We start from the raw sequence: 23,850 nt of genomic DNA on the forward strand, positions 1-23,850 counted from the left end.
GGTGATTCCATGTGGCTGTTGCTCCTTTGGTGTGTTAGAATTTTCTAGCTCTGAGGGGGCTGTGGTTGGCCTGAGAGAGATGCACCCTGGCCCCCAGTTGCCATTTTTTGTGTGGAAAGGGCAGAGCAGTAAAGCACATTACTAAATGTCAATGCATGCATTAGGTATTACCGTCCGATGGTGCACCCCATTCTCATGGCACCAAGTAGGGAGAAGCAGAGGGCCTTTTTGTCACAGAGATCAATGGCCAATGGCTTATTTTTAATGTTAGAATATAAAGGAAAACCTTTTCAAATATTATCCTCAAAAGACTTGAGGATACCTTAGCAGGTCACCAAAGGGCTGGTACTTGCTTATAGATGAGTTAGCTTTGAAGTTTCAACTTCCTCATACTCTTGTTTGTACTGATAATAGGACCCAGTACAACGAGACTGAGAAACAAAAGCAAGTCTTTTTTTTTTTTTTTTTTTTTTTTATTANTAGCAGGTCACCAAAGGGCTGGTACTTGCTTATAGATGAGTTAGCTTTGAAGTTTCAACTTCCTCATACTCTTGTTTGTACTGATAATAGGACCCAGTACAACGAGACTGAGAAACAAAAGCAAGTCTTTTTTTTTTTTTTTTTTTTTTGCTAATGAAAATTCAGTGATATTTCAGCAATGACCTCTCCTCAAAATTTAAGTAGCACATATTAGTACTATGATGAGAAACTGGAAAATTGCCTAAGAATAGTTTGAAACCATATCACACCTTCTTTTGTTATTATATTTGGTTTCTTCTGCATTGAGTACATTATCTGTGTTCACTCTTTTATTAGTATATATTAAAATTGCCATTATGGAACTTTCATAAAATAAAAGAAGGATGCAAAAATACCTAAACATTGTTAATGGTGAAAGATCTACATTATTTGAAAATTATCTTTTATTTTAGTAGTTGAGCTTTTAGGGTCCTATGGCAATATACTAGAGTCCAAGTATTTCTTCAAAATAAATTAATTTTATGCAATTATGATTGGGTAAGCCTAGTGAATTATATCAGTTTATAGCAAAAGCATGAGATGACCATATTTAATTAAATTTCATATTTTAGTTTTTGATTTACCTTTTTAAGACTTTAGATATTAAAATCTTACATATCTATATGCCATATATATATGTCTTATGTATGTAGCTATATAATGACTGTGAGATAGATGCCTATGGGTAACTAATGAATTTTCCTCATCTCCATTATCAGAGGAAATACACTGGAAAGATCAAAGCCAGCTTCAATTTGTCATTTGGCAAATACTTCTTGAATTTGAAGAATTATAACAACAACAACAACAACAAGACAGTAACTGACCTTTGTTGAGTGCTAACTATATGCTAGGTGCTTTACTCTATTTACCTTAAATGGTAGTTTCTTTGTGAAGATCATTGCAATAATTCCCTTACAGCTTATACATGCACACTTACAATGTAAATTTGATGTCTATCCCCCCACTCCATGAGGGGAGTCCATTTTCCTACTCTTTGAGTCTAGGTTAAATTCATGACTTTCTTTGGCTACGTAACTATGGTGGAGATGATGTTTTACACTTGGTAGGCCAGGGTCCACTGCTTCCTCTCTTACCCTCTTGAAACACAGGGCTAGGATGAAAGACCTAGAATGTCTAGGATGTAGAATAGGAGATCCAACCAAGAACTAGCATTACTCTTAAGAGTAAGCCTATGCAGAGAAGGACAAATATCATATGTTTGCACGTATAGGAGGATTAGGAGGAACTTAACTGAGGAACAAGGGGGAGAAGNGACCGAGAAGAACCAATTACATAATTTGAGTCCAAGTTCAAAATCTTCAGAAACAGAAGAGCCACGTATAAGTTCCCATCCAAGTCTGAGTCCAAAGGCAGGGAAAGACTCATGCCCCAGCTCAAATGTAGTCAGACAAAGAGCAAATTTTTTCTTACTCAGCCTTTTTGTTCATTTAGGTCTTCAATGGATTGGATCTGACCCACCTATACTGGAGAGGCCAATCTGTTTTCTTCAGTTTACCTATTCAGATGTTAATTTCATTCAGAAACATCTGCACAGACACACCCAGAATAGTGTTTGCCAAATATCTGGGCACTCCATGGCCCAGTCAAGTTGACACATAAAACTATCACAAAGGCCATCTTGAGCAACCCAGGTCAAGCTGAGCCACCAATTCAAATTGCTGTTCCACTGAATTGTAAGCCAAGAAAATGGTTGTGTTTTTTAAAAATTTTATTGTTTTTTTAACTTTAATTGTGGCAAAATACACATAACATAAATTTGCCATCTTAGTCATTTTATGTGTACGATTCAGTAGTGCTAAATATATTCGTATATATACAACCAATTTCCAGAACTTTTCCATCTTGTAGAATCAAAACTCCCCATTAAACAACTCCCTATTTTCCCTTCCCACCAGTTCCTGGCACCTACCATTCTACTTCCTGTTTCTATGAGTTTGACTATTCTAGATACCTCATATAAGTGCAATCATGCAGTATTCTCCTTTTTGCTATGGCGTATTTCACTTATCATAACATCCCTAAAGGTTTATCTGTATTGCACCATGTGTCATGATTTCCTTTCTTTTTAAGGCTGAATAATATTCCTTTGTATGTATATACCATTTTTTGTCCATTTTTCTTTCAGATGTTTGCTATGAACATGAATATACAAATATCCCTTTAAGACCCTGCTTTTAATTCTCTTGGTTATATACCCATACATGGTATTGGTGGGTGATATGGTAATTCTATCTTTAAAATGGTTGTTGTTGTAAGCCATTAATAATTAGGTGGTTTGTTTTATAATGGCAGTAGAAACAACTAATTGAGTTTGTGCAACAACAGTTAGAGGTAGGTACTGTCATCACTCCCATTTTATAAGAGAAAAACTACTTATCCAAGGTTATATGGTTTGCACAGAACAGGTCCAGGCTTTAATCTCTGGAAGTCTGGCATCAGAATCCGGCTTTTTATTATTTTTTAAAAATGTTTTTAATTTATTTTTGAGAGTCCAAGAGAGACAGTGCAAGACACAGAATCCAAAGACAGGCTCCAGGCTCTGAGCTAGCTGTCAGCACAGAGCCTGATGCGAGGCTCGAACCCATGAACCATGAGATCATGACCTGAGCTGAAGTCAGATGCTTAACTGACTGAGCCACCCAGGCACCCCAGAATCCAGCTTTTTAGCACAGCATGGCTTAGTACTTTGCAAGAAAGCATGTTCAGAATTGTTTAATTTATAGTGGTCTACACTGGACAGAGAGAAGAAGCATCAGTAACCAGCAACATTGAAAAGATGACTATCTATGACTAATGTAGTTCAAGAAACTGTGCTTTCCCAAAGGTGACAGTATTTATCCATCATATGGTAGAATCATAGTCTGTTAGGGCTGCTATGACAAAATATGACAGATGGGGTGGCTTATAAACAACAAAAATTTATTTCTATTTTGGTGGCTGAGAAGTCTAAGATCAGGCTGCTAGCATGGTTGTGTTCTGGGGGTCTTTTTCCTGGTTCACAGTAGATGCTTTCTTATTGTGTCCTCGTGTGGTGGAAGGGATAGGGAATCTCTCGGAAGCCTTTTTTTAAAGGCAATAATCTTCTCCATTAGGCCTTTGCTCTCTGGACCCATTGCCTCTCAATGTCTCCTTCTAATACAATCATATTAGCCACTAAGATTTTGATACATGATTTTTTAGGGGGACACAAACATTCAGACCATAGCACATGCCTCTGTGCCTTTTTCTGTGTTGTCGGCAGGACTTAACCTAGTGGTGGTAGGAATAGTACTGGGATCAACAGAGACCATTCACTATTCCATGGCTATTGAGTGAAGCTGAACAAGTTGGGCCAGAACAAAGGGATTTGCCTGGACGGGGCATGCATGATTGGGTTCTGAATCCCAGGCCACATTCCACTCAGGTAGGATCAAGCCTGTGCCTTGGCCATCTTCGCCCAAAGGAGGAAGGGCCCTTCATCCAATTTGCCCTCCCAGAGTGGGCTCCTTTGTGCAGTTTATCTGACNATGGGTTCTGAATCCCAGGCCACATTCCACTCAGGTGGGATCAAGCCTGTGCCTTGGCCATTCGCCCAAAGGAGGAAGGGCCCTTCATCCAATTTGCCCTCCCAGAGTGGGCTCCTTTGTGCAGTTTATCTGACCAGAAGAACTTCTTTCTCTAAGATCCTCTGTATCCTGCTTCAAATCCGTCTTATCCAGGACGGTAGGGTGATAGTTGAGCTATGAATAACGTGCTCCCAGTGCCCTCTCTCCCCAACAGTAAGCCCTTGCCTCCCAGTGCTGGGTAACTATTGTACCTCCTCCATTGGGGGTAGCCTGTGTCTTGGAAGAAGCGACCAGATAAGACCTATGGTTGGCAGTGATGAACTCTTGCCTTGAGTATTTATGCAGGGCTTGAGTGGTTTATAGGAGCTAGCCAGGTAGGAAGAGACCCAGATGACCCTTTAGTCAGTATGAAATCCAGAAAGATATCTGTACTATAGGAACTTAAAGCCTTTGGCGTTGGAGCCGGAATAATTCCTGGTTTTACCACTTAGGAATCATGTGATTTTAGGCAGTGCACTTAGCCTTGCCAAGCCTTCAGACACAGACACATGAGAAGTGTTATATGTCATGTTACAGGATCAGAACAAAGTCTCTAAATGGGCTGGAGTAGTGCCTATTTTAAAGTAAATAATTCATGTTTGCTATTGCTACACTATACCCATTCCTCCTTATTCCTTCCTTCTTTAACTTCCTGCTAAATTCCTTTCCAGTAATAATAATGTCAATATTGGAACTATTTTAACTAAAACCACCACTAGTACTAATAACTCATAGTGTTAGCGCTAGAAGAATCCAGTTCAGTTAGATTTGGTGATATCTCATATGATTAAAATTAATAGAGTTATGAATAAAGACCTATTTTTGATTCTAAAAATTTACCTGCCCTGGTACAGGACACATTGGATGTGTATTAGCAGCAACATTATAAAAAGGACTTAAAAAATTCATTTGAGAATAATCTAGCATCCATTGGCGAAAGCAAGGACACAGGCCAGCTCTGAAGTGAGGAGTTATGAAAGGCATCCATCAAATATGAGGCCAAGGTAAGGTATGGGCATATATGTCTTTACAAGAGAGTGAAGAATTGTGATCTCTGATTTAATCAACAACAAGGGGTATGAACTAGTATAGATGAACAGTTGTTTGGGACATTTATCTGTTTTAAATGGGTAGTGCCCATATTTGATGGGTTAGTGCCAGTGTGGAGCCTATTTTTTTTTAATGCTTATTTATTTTTGAGAGAGAGAGAGCGAGCACAAAGGGGCACGAGAGGGGGAGACACAGAATCTGAAGCAGGCTCCAGGCAGCGGGACACAAAAAAACGGTGAGATCATGACCTGAGCCAAAGTTGCACGCTTAACCAACTGAGCCATCCAGCGCCCCAGTGTGGAGCCTATTGTTAAAGATTTCAAGTATCACTCCTTGCTGCCAAGCATTGTGCTAAGGGCTTCATCTATAGTGTATCATTTATTCTTTGACAAGGACCCTATATGACATGCATTTATCAATGGGAGGTGTCTTAGGGCTGCTGTAACAATTACCATAGACTGGGCGGCTTAAAGAACAAACTTTATTCTCACAGTTTTAGAGGCTGAGAAGTCCAATATCAAGGTGGAGATCTAAAAGTCCAAGTTTAAGATCTGGTGTCTGGTGAGGCCCTTTTCCTGTATATCCTCAGGATATACAGAGCGCCAAGAGAAAGAGCTAGCTCTCTTCCTCTTCTTATAAGGACACAGATTCTACCATTAGGGTTCCACCCTTATGCCCTGATTATCTCCCAAAAGGCTGTACCTCCAAATACCATCATATAGGGTTTCAACATATGAATTGGGGGGGAGGGTGCGGCACAGTCATTCATTCCAGAGCAGGGCACATCTCCACCAAGGGCAAAAGAACAAATAGTCCTCCTTTGTTTATGTGTAAAGCACAGATGTACATAACAGCAATAAGCACATCTGCAGTATATCAATGGCATTACATTCAATGGGGGGTGATTAGAAAAGATAACTAAAGGAGCTTCTTGGGGGGGCAATAATTTTTAAAACGTCTAAGAAGTACTGCCACCTGGTATTTTTATGAAATAGATGTTTAAATGTAGGTTGAGAGGTTAAATAATTTCCCCGAGAACACAAAATGATTAGGTGGGAAAGCTCTGACTGAAACTCTGTGTGATGCAAAAACATGTGCTTTTATTCATTACTCTGTGCCACCTCTTTGCTGCTTGCTCTGGGGGTGGGGAAATAGCTAGCTCTCTAACCTCCCACCCCCTTCCTGGTGCTTTTTGGCTTCCTTTCCTCCCAAATTCCTCTGTGTCCTCCCCTTGTGGCAATGGCCTGGGCCCTGTTTCCTCCTCTAGGTTCTGAGCCAGTATCTTCTCCCCTTCCTGCCCTACCTGCCTTTGGAGCTGAATTGTTAGCTGAGCAGTGCCCGAGGAGAAATTTTGCTTCTTGGTTTGGAGGAGTGGGTATTTGCATTTTAATGCAAGTGCTGAGGAATTTCCCCAAAGACTGGCTCTTTCCCAGTGGGATTTCAGGGTCTGTCCCAGGCCAATGGGAAGCAATTTGTAACCGCGTGCTTTGCAGAACCACACAGCAAATCATAGCAGGAAGGGAGGCGTCTAGCTCTAACCGAAACCCTTTGTACTCTGTATCTCCATCTCACCCTCTTGACTAGAATCTCCTGCTGTTATACTGTGAACTGGGCTCTGTGCCTGAGTTTCTCTGTGTAGCAACTCCAAGTACGGTCAATCTTAAAGCACATTTTATAGTACACAGAGGCAGCCATGAGAAACACTTTGTTGTTGCTTTGAAAGGTGTTGCTTTGCAAGAATTGGATAGACAGTCTCGGCTTTTTAAGCAGGGTTTCTAGGATCAATTCATCAGGAATGAGTGGATTCCTTTCTCTTCTTCCCAAAGGGCCCATGGAAGATGAGGAATATAGGCAATAATAGCAAATCAATCAAATTTACATTTAAATGCTTTCCTCACAAGAGTACTCTGGAGGGCCCTACTTAGATAATCAGATGCTAACATCCTGCCCTGTCTCCAGAACCAGGAAGAGTGGGCTCCAGCTTCTCCACAGAGATAGTAGTCGTTACACCTGAGGAAACAGCAACCCAACACGTGGACACTCTGCAGAGGCCACCAGCAGTCAGTCACTCAACTGATGGCCTCTGGTTCTCAAGAGAAAAGCAACAACTGTTCTGAACCATTGCTCAAAAGAGAAAAAAGATTACTCTCCACATTTTCAGTGCCCAGACTCAACACATGTGAGTGTCAAGTGTTAATACTTAGCTGTCTTGGATGCCCAGGAAAGCTAGGGTTGTTTTCTTAAAACAATAAGTAAATAGGTGTCTCTCACTTCATATGATAGATAAATCTGTATGCCCCAAGTTTCCCCATCTTTGGTAAGATGGGGAAATAGAAGAATACTCTGCTGTAGTAGTTTGCTGGGGCTGCTGTAACGAAATCCCACAAATGGGTGGCTTAAACAGTAGAAATTTCTTGTGTCACAGTTCTGGAGGCTCAAAGTTCTGGAGACTACAAGTCTTAGATCAAGGTGTTAGCAAGGTTGGTTCCTTCTGAGGGCTTTGGGTGGCTTATTGGCAGTCCTTGAAGTTCTCGATATCTGCCTTCTTCTTCACATGGTATTACCCTGTTTGCATGTCTGTGTCCAAATTTCCCCTTTTTATAAAAGAAACTAATAATATTGGATCAGGAGCCCATTCTATTCCAATATGACCTCATCTTAGCGTGACCAATAAATCTGCAGTGACCCTGTTTCCAAATAAGGTGACATTTTTAGGTACTGTGGTTTAGAATTTCAAATATGAATTTGAGGAGGGGCACATGTCTACCTCTAACACCTCACAGGTTATTGTGTAGATTAGATGAGTATATAAACTGCTATATGAGAATCTGCTCTAATATTACTGTTAAGTAGGCATCCTAAGAATAACAATAATTATGATTATTGTTTGAGGACCTACTGTGTGTCAGGGACTATATTGCTGTATTTCTTTCTAATCCTCATAGAAACTTTCAAAGTATGATCTTGATCTCTGGGGTAGACTGAAGCTGGAGAGGTCATATGATTTTCATGTGGCTGAATCTTCACAAGTTGTTTGTGATTGTAAACAAGACAGTAAGCTCAACTTGATTGTGAAACACTTTGAATAATGGAAAAATGTTTCAAAAATGTATTAACTCTTACCTTGCTTTTGTATGTAAATGCAGTTTTCTGTGTAATGTATGGAGCTTGCATAATCAAGGACTCACCATGAGTTTTTTAGACAGGAAGCTCAACTGTTACATAAAAACTGTTAACTAAACAGACACAAAAATAGTCATTTTGATCTTGTCAGCATGTCTTTAAAATAGTGGTGGGTTTCTGATTTAGTTAACATTCAGGGAACAGACCCTGCTATTGTGTGAGGTATCTCCAGAACAGTAAAATGGGGCCCCTGCCTTCATCGTTGGAAGGCTTCTTGCTGGAGGGATAGGCCACTGGGCAGGCTTGGAATAGGTTGGGCTGAGTGCAGGAGCGCTGGAGTCCAGTGAGGAAGAGTCAGATTGATGGTTAGTCGGAGGGTGCAGAGGGACCTACATGGAGTCAGTGAATCACTTCAGGTATTCTTACCCTGAAGAGAATCTTATTTTTGTGGCAAGTGCAGGGAGATGGAGATCCATTTCAGCTGTGTCTTTGAGCTCATGGAAGGGGCCAGTCAACAAAGCTGAAAGACTTGAAATACACTTATCTATATCGATCCTTGCCTGGTTTTCCGGAACTATGGTGGAAGTTAAATTGCACTGCAAATTATCACTGCAAATGGAGGAATGAAAACCAGTTGTTTTCTCATAGGGCCATCTTCCATTGAAACTCAGAATAGGGGGCGCCTGCGTGGCTTAGTCGGTTAAGTGTCCAACTTTTGCTTAGGTCATGATCTCGCGGTTCGTGGGTTCGAGCCCCGCGTCGGGCTCTGTGCTGACTGCCAGCTCAGAGCCTGGAGCCTGTTTCAGAGTCTGTGTCTCCCTCTCTCTCTGACCCTCCCCTGCTCACGCTGTCTCTCTCTCTCTCCTAGAAATAAATAAAAAAATATTAAAAAAAAAAAAAAAAGAAACTCAGAATAGAATGGAAGGAATTTATTTAAGGGACATTTAACACCCAAGAACCCACCAGGACTCCTGATAAAATGAATATTTTCCGGGGATGGGAATGCTGGGTTTGGTGCTGTGTGCAACAGTGAATGTGTTAGAGTCATTGCTTTAGAAGAGCATATACATCTTAGGGGAAGCTAGACACTCCAAACTTTTCTCTTCACTTGCCTGAATATGAAACACTTCCTGCTCTCAAATGAATTATGCTGATATTGATTAATAATAATGGAATAATATTACTTTGCATTTAGAGGATGCTTTTAACTTTTCAAAGTGCTTTCCCATATTATTTTTTTTGCTGCCAGTCTGTCAAACAAGCCTGGGTATGGATTTAGGCTGGGCTGAGACCTGAAGTGGCACAGGACTTTCAGGACCCTGGCCTGGTGGCCACGTTTCTGAGAGCAGTGACTGTCTCTGGTCATGCCTTCCTAGCCTGTGGCTTCTGCCCTTCCTCTCCATTTGCTACACTGTGCTTCCATTGTCCTGGTCTTCCTTGCTGTTGTCCTGGAGTTCTCTACATATCAGACTGTGTTCTTTGGAGCAAAGCTATTACAGAAATCTAATAAATAATAAATTTCAGCCCTCAGACAGATCAATAAAATGCATGATAAAAAGGAGCCATTATGGTGAATGAAAAATGCACAAGAGGATGCCCACAGCATGAGCCAGGAGAAGCTGAGCCTCCTGAAACACCAAAGACGAAGCAGGCCATCTCAAGGGATTTTGAAGCCTTCATTTCTTAGTTCATTCATAGACATTTGTTGTAGGTCTGTCCCCTGCTGGGCCCAGTGCTAGGCACCAGACATGTGGAGACATTCTGTATTCTGGAGCTCAACAGTTTAGCCAGGGAAATGGACGAAGCCATAGCTAATAGTAATGCAACGTTATTGTCTCGATAGACAAAAACAAGGATCTCTGAGAGCTCAGAGGGGAAGGAGCCAACTATAGAGAGGAGAGGGGAGAGGCATTCATTGACGTGTTGACATCGGACTTTAACTATAAAGAATAGATAGGAGTTTTTTGGGTGAAAGAATGGAAAGAACTATGAGATAGTGTATTCCAAGGAAGGAAATAGCAAATGCAGAAGTGCCTGATTGTACATGTCCTGGCGTATCTAGGGATTTGGGGTCCATACTTTATGGAAGTATTTAAAGTCTTTTAAAATCTGGAACAGTATAGATAACTAGTCTTATCTTCCCACTCAGCCTGCTCCGATCTTTTGGATCTTACTGTTTAAGAAAATCTGAGGCCCAGTAAGCTAGAAGTGAGCACAAGAGTAAGGACACTTGGCCCCAAGAGTGTTGGCAGAGCTTATGGGCCACCAGTTGACTCTGGGAATGTCAGTTTAGAAGGAAGAATCTGGGGGCGCCTGGGTGGCTTAGTCGGTTAAGCGTCCGACTTTCGCTCAGGTCATGATCTCGCGGTTCGTGGGTTCGAGCCCCGCGTCGGGCTCTGTGCTGACTGCCAGCTCAGAGCCTGGAGCCTGTTTCAGTCTGTGACTCCCTCTCTCTTTGACCCTCCCCTGCTCACGCTGTCTCTCTCTCTCTCTCTCTCTCTCCTAGAAATAAATAAAAATATTTAAAAAAAAAAAAAGAAGGAAGAATCTGAAGGGAGTGGTCTAGCCTTCTTATCTCCCTGGTCATATGGAGAGAACACACAGAAGAAGTGACATTTTTCCTCAATGATTCTTTTCCTTCTAATATTCCAGTTTCCAAATATGTTCAAATATGTCCAAATTGAGTTCTTGAACTTGACCTGGCAGTACTAATACTCTTCTTCCATGGGGGAGAAGGGGAGGATACAGAGACAGGAGCCTGAATTATCTGAGAAGGAAACTTCAACATCCAACCACAACTTTATTATAAAATCTGATTCAGGGAAGAGATATGATACAAAGAAGGTACTGTGCTAAAGAAATTTTCTCTATCACACCTTCATCTTTTTCTTCTGGACTCTCCTCTTTTATTTATTTACCTATTTATTTATCTTTATTTCTACCTCCCAAGCACAGGTTTATTTTTTAATTTTTTAATTTTTTAAATATAGTTTATTGTCAAGTTGGTTTCCATATAACACCCAGTGCTCATTCCAACAAGTGCCCTCCTCAATGCTCATCAATCCCCTTCCCCTTTCCTCCACCCCCCATCAACCCTCAGTTTGTTCTCAGTATTTAAGAGTCTCTTATGGTTTGCCTCCCTCTGTCTCCCCAACTATTTTTTACCCTTCCCCTCCCCCCCCCATGGTCTTCTGTTAAGTTTCTCCTGATCCGCATATAAGTGAAAACATATGAAATCTGTCTTTCTCTGCCTGACCTATTTCACTTAGCATAATACCCTCGAGTTCCATCCACCTTGGTACAAAGGGCCAGATTTCATTCTTTCTCATTGCCATGTAGTATTCCATTGTATAGGTAAACCACATCTTCTTGATCCATTTGCCAGTTGATGGACATTTAGGCTCTTGCCATGATTTGGCTATTGAAAGCACTGCTATGAACATTAGGGTACATGTGCCCCTATGCATCAGCACTCCTGTATCCCTTGGGTAAATTCCTAGTGCTACTGCTGGGTCATAGGGGAGTTCTACTGTTAATTTTTTGAGGAACCTCCACACTGTTTTCCAGAGCAGCTGCACCAGTTTACATTCCCACCAACAGTGTAAGAGGATGCCTATTTCTCCACATCCTTGCCAGCATCTGTAGTCTCTAGATTTGTTCATTTTAGCCACTCTGACCGGCATAAGGTAGTATCTCAGTGTGGTTTTGATTTGTATTTCCCTGATGATGAGTGACATTGAGCATTGTTTCATGTGTCTGATGGCTATCTGGATGTCTTCTTTGGAGAAGTGTCTGTCATGTCTTCTTTCCAGGCACAGGTTTAATCCATTATCTCATTTCTGCCGATCCCTATTATTTAATTTTTATTTTTAGAGAGACAATATGTGAGCAGAGGAGAGAGAGAGAGAGAGAGAAAGAGACAGAGACAGAGACAGAGACAGAGAATCTTAAGCAGGCTCCACACACAGTGCAGAGCCTGATGGGGGACTTGATCCCATGACCCTGGTGTCATGACCTGAGCTGAAACCNATGCCTATTTCTCCACATCCTTGCCAGCATCTGTAGTCTCTAGATTTGTTCATTTTAGCCACTCTGACCGGCATAAGGTAGTATCTCAGTGTGGTTTTGATTTGTATTTCCCTGATGATGAGTGACATTGAGCATTGTTTCATGTGTCTGATGGCTATCTGGATGTCTTCTTTGGAGAAGTGTCTGTCATGTCTTCTTTCCAGGCACAGGTTTAATCCATTATCTCATTTCTGCCGATCCCTATTATTTAATTTTTATTTTTAGAGAGACAATATGTGAGCAGAGGGGAGAGAGAGAGAGAGAGAGAGAGAGAGAGAAAGAGACAGAGACAGAGACAGACAGAGAATCTTAAGCAGGCTCCACACACAGTGCAGAGCCTGATGGGGGACTTGATCCCATGACCCTGGTATCATGACCTGAGCTGAAACCCCAGTTGGACACTCAACCAACTGAGCCACTCAGGTGCCTCTGCCTTTCCCTATTGAGGTGGCCATTGATAAATTAATTCTGGGGAAAGAGTATATACACTTTGAAGTCAGAGTTGGGTTCAAATCTAGGAACTATTATTACCTTAACTACATGGGAAGTTTGCTTAACCTCTCTGGGTCTTAGCTTCCTTAAATGGGAATTAAATCATGACTTTAGATTTGCTGGGAAGATTAAAGAAGATAAAATATGTGTATATATACTGTAGCGCCTTGTCCTACAGACATTCTATAAATGGCAGCTCTGCTTTGCTCACTGCCAGTTTTTTATTGGTAGTATGGTAGACTGGAAAGAGCTTTAGATTATGAGAACAGTGTCTGACAGCTATTAGCTTTTTGTCCCTGGGCAACTTACTTCACCTTGACTAGTTTTAGTTTTGCCTTTGGGAAATTGAGATATCCACCTCATTTGAAAATGATACCCACCTCATTTGATTTTTCATGTGAATCACTTGGGGGAACCTACAGAAAATACTTAGCATGGTGTTTTACATAGAAAGTGCTTACAAATACCAGCCCCTCCTCCTCTTCCAAACCCATACCAAGTTTCTAACTTGTTTTTACTCTTTGCTAGCATTCTGTCTCAGTTTCGGTTAGAACTCTATCTAGTTAGCCATGTTGAACACTAACTCCTGGCTATCCACCCAAATCCATTCTCCCATTTTTCTTTTGTTTGATCATTTTCTCTCCATCTCTAGCCCTCTTAATCATTGAGTGTAACCATTTGACTAAATGAGTGGAAGTGATATGTGCCACTTCCAGACTTGGCCATTCATTCCCCACAAGCCCTCCTCTGTGCTCTTCTTCCCCTTCCAGACAAGTAGGATGGGGCTGCCCGGAATGAACCTTGGAACCCATTCAGCTGAATTGTTCTCAGTCTGAGTCCCCAAATAACTGTCGAGTGGAGTAAACCTTTGATGTTTACCACAATTAACACACACACACACACACACACACACACACACACACACACACACTGAATAGGATGGAGCATCAGTAAATAAACTATTGTCTTTGAGCCATTTAATTTTTGTTTAGTCTACCTTAAAACTCACTTTTTTTCTTCCTTCTCTCTCCAAGGGTGACAGAGGTAGCTAGAAGATAACAAACTGTAAAGCACTTTTGAAAGAGCACTGAATCTACAAGCAGAAATGGGTTTGAGACTTTGCTTTGCATCTAATAGCTGTGTGAACTTTTTATTTACTTATTCAATCCTTCTCCTTATTGAAAAAAAATGATGATAACCTGTGTGACTTTGTTGGACCATTTCACTTCTTGGGTTTCAGATTATTTACCTGCAAATGATGTCACAGAATTATTGTAAAGATTAATTCGGATAATGCGTGTCATGATTTTAAATCTGGACAGTCCTTTAGAACATTAACATCTAAAATGGTAACCCGTAACCATATGCTGTAATTGAATACTTGTTAATCTGAATTGAGATATTCTGTAAGTGTAAAATACACCCCACATTTCATGGTCTTTGAACAAAAAGATTTTTAAAAAATTTAATGTTTATTTATTTTTGATAGAGAGAGAGAGAGAGAGAACGAGTAGGAGAGGAACAGAGAGAGAAGAAGACATAGAATCTGAAGCAAGCTCCAGGCTCTGAGCTGTCAGCACAGTGCCTGATGTGGGGCTCAAATTCATGAGCCATGAGATTATGACCTGAGCTGAAGTCGGAATCTTAACCAACTGAGCCACCCAGGTGTCCCTTAGAACAAAAATTTTTAAAAGGAATGTCAACTTACTCAAGGATTTTAATGTTGATTACCTGCTGAAATGACTATGTTTCGGTTGTATTGAGTTTAAATGTATTATTGAAATGAATTCCATTTTTGATCTTTTAATGTGGCTACTAGAGAATTTAAGATCGCATATGTGGCTCATATTACATTTTTATCAGACAGTGCTGCTCTAGATATTAAAGTGTTATTATTTAGTATAAGTGGACATCCTCTAATACCTCCTAATATGGGATGTGGGTAGTGGGAATTGGGAAGCAAAGGTTTTCGTTTCTTTCTCACTTTTCTTTCTTTCTCTTCTTCCTCCCTCCCTCCCTTCCTTCCTTCCTTCCTTCCTTTGAAATTTCAGGGCTGTTATTGGGTTTACAGTTTTTCTGCGTGTAGTCTGGTTTATAGAAGTTGTTCAACAATGGTAGATGTTATTCTCCCACCTTTTCTTTTTATTCAAGAGCAGTTTCCACAATCAGCGGCTACTGGCTTCAAATTTTCTCATTAAGGAAAACATTCTTTTGTTTCCCCTTTTAAAAATCCTTCTAAAATGTATTTGCAATATCAAAGCTGAGGCTGTTTTTGTTCTCCTTTACAACCTTTTTAATGTCACCATCTCCCTAAGTGTGCTGTTATAACAGCTAACCTCTCCCTGGATCTAATCTAAGGAAACTGAGAGCAATTAGCTTCATTGGAATTTCAGGGGAATAGGTTTCAAGTCTAGCAATCCCTATTTTTAAAAGCCCTTTGCTTACCTAATGCTTTCTTTTAATCAAATCACTGCCCCTTAATTTTTAAAGAAAGAGGGTTGGAACTAAATGGCTGTTATCCTAAGACCAGAGTGTTTTATTTTTCTCTGTGTTTAGTTGAAGATACATAATGTGGACTGTCTACATGAAGCATGTGTTTTCCATTACTGCTCTCTTGGAAGCAAATTCTTTTTTTTTTTTTTANAGGCTCTGAGCTGGCAGTCAGCACAGAGCCCGACGCGGGACCCGAACCCACGAACCGCGAGATCATGACCTAAGCGAAAGTCGGACGCTTAACCGACTAAGCCACCCAGGCGCCCCAGTCTTGGAAGCAAATTCTGTTTCCTCAATTCTCTTACCTTCTCTTCTCTTCTCCTCTCCCCCTTTCCATTACTTATGTCTCTCTTCTTTCCCTCCTTTCGTTTTCTCTTTCTCTCCCCCATTGCCTCCTTTCCCCTTTTCTCTTCCTTCCTCCTCCTTTGTTCACAGTGATGGAAAGAGGGTGACACATTAGGAAGACTGAGAAACTGCACCATTTGTGGCTACATACAAACCAGAAGTCACTAAGATCAGGCACAGTACATTTCTTCTCAGAGCACTGATATACTTTGTATTAATATGGCTCTCTAGATTCTCTTGAGGCCAGTACACCCTTCTTACTTCCTGCATGGAAGCTGTTTATGTTCTCGTTTGAGGGGGAAACCTGGAGTGATGTATGTGTCCAGTGCCTTTTTTTTTAATGTTTTTTTTTTTTTTGAGTTCACTCTTTTAACATATACAATTCAGTAGTTTTTAGTATACTCAGAGAATTGTACAACCATCTCCACTGCCTGATTTCTTCATTTCTTCAAACCCTCAAAAGAAGTACACATTTGCACTTGATTCCTATGCCCTCATTTCCCAGCCCCTGGAAACTGTCTACTTTTTGTCTCTCCTGATTCGCCTATGCTGGACTTTTTCTGTAAATGAAATCATGCCGTGATTTCACTTAGCATCAGGTTTTTGAGGTTCATCCATATGGTAGCTGGCGTCAATATCTCATTCTTTTGCTTGCTGAGTGTATTTCATTTTATGAGTTTTGTTCATTCATCCATCAGTTTTATTCACCATTTGCCTATTATGAACTGTGCTGCTATGAATATTTGTACACAGATTTTTGTGTGGATGCTTTTATTCTCGTGGGCATATGCCTAGGAGTGGAAGTGTAGATCAAATGGTAATTGTTATGTTTTATCACCAAACTGTTTTCAAAAGTGATTGTATCATTTTCTCCTGTCCTCCTAGATGTGTATGAGGGTATAGCTTCTCCACATGTTTGCCAACACTTGTTGTCAGCCATCGTTTTTATTTGAGCCATCTGAGAGAGTTTGAAGTGCTATCTCATAGTTTGATTTGGATTTCTTTGGTGATTAATAATGTTGAACACTTTTTCATGTGTTTTTTAGCCATTTCTATGTCCTCTGCTAAGAAAGACCTATTCATGTTCTTTGCCAGTTTTTTAAATGGAGTTGTTTGTCTTTTTGTTGTTGAGTTGTAAGAGTGCTTTATATATTCTGTATACAAGTCCCTTATTAGACATGTGATTTGCATGTATTTTCTTTCATCTGTGGATTGTCTTTTCACTTTTTTGATGGAATCCTTTGAAACACACAATTTCTAATTTTGTTGAAGTCTCCTTTTTCTACTGTCCTTTTTGTCACTTGTGTTTTCGGTGGCACACCTAAGAAATAATGAATGGCCTAATTCACAGAAGTGCCTTTCACGGCTTTGAAAACAGAGATATATAGGAGAGGATGGTTCATGATTTCCAGCCTGCCCTTGTCAGGCCTCAGTGGCTTCCAGGCAAAGTTTTGGCCGTGCGATCAAAGAATTGTTCAAATCTTATTTTCAGAGCAGGCTGGTGGTGTGAGGAGGGCACAGCTGCTAGACATTTGGACACCGCAGCAATTGCCTTAATTGGACATTCCTCACCTCTCTGATCTGACTTGTTAATGGCTTTTTAAGTGAGACACACCAGCCAAGCGAATTAGACTACTTGGCAAGTCAATTCCTGCTCACTTGGAAGTGTTAATCCATGGAAAATAAGCAGAGGCCATCAGCCAGGAGGAAACCTGAATTTCATTTGCAGAGGTGAAAGAGAAAGAGCTGTTGTCTGCAATCTCGGGAGCTTCCAGTACACGTCCAAGGGCTGTCTGGAGAAAAGTCTTCTTATCCAACTGCTCTCTCTCTCTCAACCGCACTTCGTCAATGTCGCAAATGTTCGTTAGCACCCAGGGACACAAGGGAGGTCTGTCATGGTGCTTGTCCTGAGGAACTTCCATTCATTGGAAGTAATAGAAAATGCACATATGAAATTTTTAGAAATAATCCACTAATTATGTAAGCTACTTTCCATTTGCTCCTCAGCTTCGTGTACTCTGGCTTCGGTTGACGGCTCTACACCCACTTTTCACCCAGAGAACAATGAATGTCACCAATAACCAACTAGTTGCCAAATGATGAACTTACAGGTCTGTGCTTACAGCATTGACCTTTCTTCTGAGCTCCACCCTGATTGCCCACCTGCCTCCCACAGAGCTTTACATAGAATTCTTGGCAGTGCATGGGCCACACCTTGAAAATGGAACTTCCTTTTTTCCTTCTTTCTCACCTCTTTTACCCTCACCCATCTGTTCTACTCCTTTGGTCATGGCAAAATCACCTACCCTAATTACCAAATTCTCTTTTCATCCTTATGCCACCACTTCCAGTCTGCTATTCCTTCCTACCCACAGCCCTCATTCAGATTTTGAATAGTATAAACAGTATTGAGCTACTCTACACCCATTTTCTCCTCTAATCCTTGCTGCCAAAGTTATATTTCAAAACCTGTAACCTCATGCCGCCAGTCCTTTGTTTAGGCATCTTCAGTGACTCTCCACTGCCTGGAGAATACTCTAAACTCTCTATACAGCTTATGTTGAGCTGTTAAATTTGGCCCCAGCTTCCCTTTCTAGCCTTATCTCCCACAGCTCTAGATTCCTGTCTGTTCTCTGATCACATCAGGGTCTTCTGAATATCGGCATACTTGACCACTCTCTTTCCTCTGCCCAGAGTGTCCTGTCTCTTTCTTCTCTGCTTGGTGAACTCTTACTCAGCTCTTTAAGTTTCCAGACCCAAATTGAACTCTATAAAATCTTTCTTGAGACCCATAGGATATTGCATAGATTTCTGTTATGGTTCTTATCATACTTGCGTGACTGTTCACAAGTTTCTCTCCTGCTCCAGTCTCTCACTCTTGCTCTCTCCAGTGCATTCTTCAATCCCTTGTTCCCCTTTTTCACTCTCTCAGTCTCTCTCTATCTCCAAACTCCACTTATAAACCTGTCAGCTGCTAGATAAGCAGCGACTGTCTTGCCTCAGAACCTAGCATAGTGCCTCACTCAGAAAAGATGTTAAAGGTCCTGATGACTGAATTTACTGCCCCAAGTATGATTAATACTGCCCACCTAAAGGCAAACATGTCCAAATGTCAAATTAGTCCATAGTGCGGTTTAAGTGCTTTTCATGTGTTAATTGTTTGTTTGGATGGTGGAGACACTTATGCCAGGGCAACAAAAACCAGAAAACCAAATGGGAGGAATTTAATGATGCTAAATTGGCCATAGAGGGCCAGGAGCCAAGACTGGAGTGGCTCATCTGGTCCCATACTTGGTGCAGTCACTTCTGTAACTGTTGTACACAGGCCCATGGAGATGGCCCATGGGATGGGTAGCATAGCACTGCGGTAGTTACATGGACACTGGCCTTAAAGTCGGAAAGGATTTGAATCCAGGCGTATAGGTCTCATTTGAGGTCAGTTTCCTAACTTCTCTGAATCTGAATAGCTACCACTGAGATAGAGAACAAACTGTCCCTTTAAGGGTTTTGTAGGAATGACTAGGATAATATTTGTATGATGCTTAGCCAAATCCTTGCATGTGGTTGTCAAATGGGAGCTATTCCATGTGTATGTTTGGAAGGATATGTATGTATTGTTTAGTCTGGAAAAAAATATAGGTGATATTTCTAACTCCTCTGACCCAGATCCTTTGAGCACGGTTCCTTCCCTTCTCTTCTCTTCTCTTCTCTTCTCTTCTCTTCTCTTCTCTTCTCTTCTCTTCTCTTCTCTTCTCTTCTCTTCTTTCTCTTCTTTAATGTTTTTGTTTATTTGTATGTGTGAGAGAGAGACAGTGTGAGCAGGGGAGGGTCAGAGAGAGAGGGAGATACAGAATCTGAAACGGGCTCTAGGCTCTGAGCTAGCTGTCAGCACAGAGCCCGACGTGGGGCTCAAACCCATGAACTGTGAGATCATGAACTGAGCTGATGTCAGATGCTTAACCAACTGAGCCACCCAGACCCAAGCATGGTTCCTTTTCTAAATTTCTTGGGCTGAGGGCCAGACTCTCATTCCTGAATGCTACTGATGCTAAGAGAGATGTGCAGTTCAAGCCAGTGAACTGAAATTGTGCAAAGTGAAATTATTCCTAGAATTTCTATCCTTGGGGTATTTAAATAGCAATGTCCAAGGCTGTAAACACAGCTGAGAAATGCTGTTATTGCATTTAAGAATCTCTTTTCTGTAATATTAAGACATTGTGATTTAATTGGTAAGCTGTTCTGTGATAGCATTCAATTTAAATGAGGTTTGTGGAGGGGAGGATCATAAGGCAATCTTTCATGGATCAAAGATTGCTGATGAAGTCTACCTTATTGCCATGTGTCAGAAATTAAATCACTGTCTACTGTCATGAACCGATCGATCAAATTCTCTTTTTGATGGTAGAATACCAGTGGGAGGAGGTGGAAAAAATGAGGATATAAAATAGAATTTTACCACTGCTGTATTGTGTAGTTTCTTTATGATATTGAAAGTGCTCTGGCCCACTGTACTGGAATATTACCAGTGAGTATTTTCATATGAAAAAAAATGCACATACACTTACTCTAAGGGTAGAAATTTGAAGGAAATATAATATAGAGAAAAGTATAATTTTGTATTACAAAAAATCTCAGGAGACTTGAGTTCTATGCTTAGGATTATTTCCACCTTAAACTTTCTTCTGCATCATTTCCATCAGTAGATTGCTAACAAAGAATATGCCCTATTCTCTTTTTGAAGACAGAAGTAGAAATGAGTGTTTGCTGAGTTCCCTAAAGTCTTGGACAAGAATACAGTCATTGATGTCTTTGGGTTTACACGAAAATGGGGGAGCTCATTTAAAACGTGAAACCTTTCACTATTAAAGCTTCACATGAATCCACACTGACACAGAATCAAAGCTTTTTTGAGACCATGACAGAAAGAGATTCATTATGTCAACACGCTGGGTCTCGAAAATATTGTGAAGCATCAGACTTAGTATATTGCATGACACTGCTAGGCTGTATCTCAAATTTGGTCAAAATACAGAATTTTTTTTACTATTTTTAATTTAACAGGGGCTTAATTGGAGCATAGCCTCCCATGGAAAATTATTGATAGAATTACATTAACCCTGATCACCATGGTGACATATAACTCTAAGCTTGGCTGAAAACACGATAAGGCAGGCAAAGCAGGCATCGTTTACTTTTAGCACAGGGGGCCCCCTTTCGCAGAGCATTCTGACTTTCTTAGTTGCCAGTATCCTAGCAGATGGCATGGGCTGTTGGGGTATAATCAGTTCCCCACACACTGACTTGCGTCTTCCAGGGAGATTCTGTGAAAGGATGGTGCATGCAGCACGGACCTTGGGGACCTTGGGATCGTTGAAAGGATTCTCAGTGGCCAATCGACATTTAAGGGGGAAATGGTGGTAAATGAGGTAGAAGACTTCAGTGAATGAAGTAATGGTCTGGAAGGGGCAAAGTTTGGATTCTCATTCTGTTAATTTTCTCTGTGACCTTGGCAAATGCCTCCATTTCTCTGCTTTTGCAGATGGCAGAAATCATGCAAATGGTCATGTGAAACCTTGAAACCATAAAATGCTGTAGAGATGCTAAATATATACCATCTAGGATGTGATTTTCCTCTGTTCTTAGGACAGTTACTATTTCTAAGCGTAAGTGGATCAGAGGAGAATGATACTCTAATGCTCTAAGAAGGAAACTAGTGTTAAGTGGGATATTGGTGTGCTTAGCGGCAATTAAGGAGCTGCTGTGGAATTAGTGAGTCACCCTTTATCAGGCCGGTGAGGTTGTCTCATGCAGAGTTTTTCACTTTTCTCCCCTGTTCGGTTTGTTAGAAGTCTTTTTTTGTGATAGGAGAAAATGACAATTATCTTCCTCTTGTGTTGCTTCCATTTTTGGTAGGCAGTGGGCAGAGTTTACACTGGATACAATTTCAAGGGCTTGTTTTTGTGACAAATTATTCCCTCCTGACAATGGCAAAATGGTAGGGGAGAAACTGTAGTTGGTTTTTATTTTACCAGGTTCAACCATCTGGAAAGGCTAAATTCAGTGACTAAATTCAATGTCCAAAGACACTGGGCATCTAGTGATTGTCACAATCTGCCTGTGAATTTCTTGTTCTTAAAACCATCCTGAATTTTACATGAAGCTGTTTGGCCCTGTGATGTTGACTACATCCCTGTGCTGTTTTATCACCCTTCTCATCCCTTATTCCCCCTGAGTTATTTGGGCTTGGGAGGGATACAAACTATTTTTTAATGCAGGGTTAGCTTGAACAAGTTATAGCTAAATGATAAATTCTGTAGGAAAAGCAGCACACACTGAGGCCATCTGCATGCAGATTTTGAATTATCTGCTCTTTTGTTTTATCTGTTCCATAGTACTTTTCCATTGGTGCAAATAAGAAAGAGTCCATTGAACTTCCTGTCTGGAGAGAGATAAACCGAGATTGGGAATGAAATCTTGCAGAGGCTGCAAACTGGCCCTGTAAGGCTGAATTCAGCCCCTGTATAGATTCTATTTGGTTGTTGCAAATTTAAATTCAACCGTATTTAAGTGGCTTTCCAGTGCAGTTTGTTAGGGTCCCCAGCGCTCCCTGCCTGTTTCACTGCTTTATTGCCTCCTGCTCCCTGAGTGAACATGAATTTACAACCTCTGGTTGAAAGACTTGTTCCTACCAAGAAGCTGTGAGTTTTTATGCTAAGTACTTCATCCTTTTCTCTTATATGCCAGGAAGGGATAGCTACACCAGAGCAATAGTTGAAAACTGGAAGTGTAGCGAGAAAAGATGGACAAAAGGAAAAGGCAATAGTAGGGAGGGGAGAAGGGGGGAGGTGCTATTCAACAGCTGTAGTTTTTCGATTATGCAGGATGATTAAGTTCAAGATTAAATTCATGATTAAGTTCTGCTGCACAATGTTGTGCCTAGTGTTAACAGTGCTATAGTGTACACTTAAAACATTGTTCAGAGGGTGGATTTCACATTAAGCGTTCTTACCAAAATATTTTTAAAAAGCATAAAGGATAATATGTAAAAGTCAGCAAAATAATGATACAAGGAAATACAATAGAAATCAAATACATTTATTACTATGAGAACTTCTATAAAGGAAAAGGAAAATAAAGTATAATGATACAGGAGAAAAGTAGAATTAGAGAAAGAAAAACTCTCAGCGGCAAGACACACACACACACACACACACACACACACACAGAGTACAATTAGGAAATGCTATAGAGGAGTCCCAAGTCTAACATATTTAACTCATCAGGAAAAAAAAAATACGGGTACTTATAATATAAAACTTAGAAAATTGAATCTAATATTTTTAAAGGTAAAAATTATGGTGCTTTAAAATAGTTTAAACATATATTTCTACTTTGTATACATTTGACTTTCTAGAACAAGTATTAAATTGCCTTTGTAATTTAAAAGAGAAAGGAAAAAGGTAATGGTCTTCCCTCCCTCTTGCCAATTCTATTTCTTTGGAACAGCCATTGTGGAACTGATTGCAAATCCATTCACTTTTTAAAATTGTAGTAATTTTTGAAGGTAATCTTCATGTAAGAGAAGGCTAGCTATTTGTAATATTCTTTAATCATAACAAAAAGACAGTGAAACTCAGAGGTGCAAGAGACTCCCATTATGGGATCAGAGACTCACAATGGGGAAAAGGGAAAATTCCTGAGCAAGTTGTTTTACCGCAGGGTAGGTGTACACATTAAAGTGACATCATCAGTGGCATCCCACCGCTTCCATGAACTGAAATTGTATCAACCCCCAAATAAAATCTAAGTCAATTAAGAAAATAATTTGAAGGATACATGTGAGTCCATTAGAGTTTTTATTTTTGTTTTGTTTTAATAAGATTAAAGTTCTAAAAACATAAAATTACTTGGGATTTTTTGTTTCTAATCTCCGGGAGACTTGAGAAAACAAATACTATGGAAGTTATAAACAGGACACACTGAATAGTGATTTCACAGGAGTGGGGGAAAAAAACCCAGTCACAAAAGTTAGAATCAGAGTAATCTGAGACATTCACAATACTTTGAATATCCTGTCCATATTCAGGGCTACTGATTATATTTCTAAAGAAACGTACAAAACCAGATGTCTGGTTGGCAATTCATTTTGATG

General features: G+C 40.4%; 1 protein-coding gene across 3 annotated transcripts in view; it reads left to right on the plus strand.

Moving 5' to 3' along the window:
• The window catches only part of ST6GALNAC3 (ST6 N-acetylgalactosaminide alpha-2,6-sialyltransferase 3), a 543,469-nt gene that overhangs the window by 157,114 nt on the left and 362,505 nt on the right, over positions 1 to 23,850 (plus strand). The gene's annotated exons all lie outside the window — the stretch shown is intronic.

The sequence above is a fragment of the Crocuta crocuta genome, unplaced genomic scaffold, assembly GCF_008692635.1.
Source record: "Crocuta crocuta isolate KB4526 unplaced genomic scaffold, BGI_CrCroc_1.0 scaffold125, whole genome shotgun sequence".
NCBI lineage: Eukaryota > Metazoa > Chordata > Mammalia > Carnivora > Hyaenidae > Crocuta > Crocuta crocuta.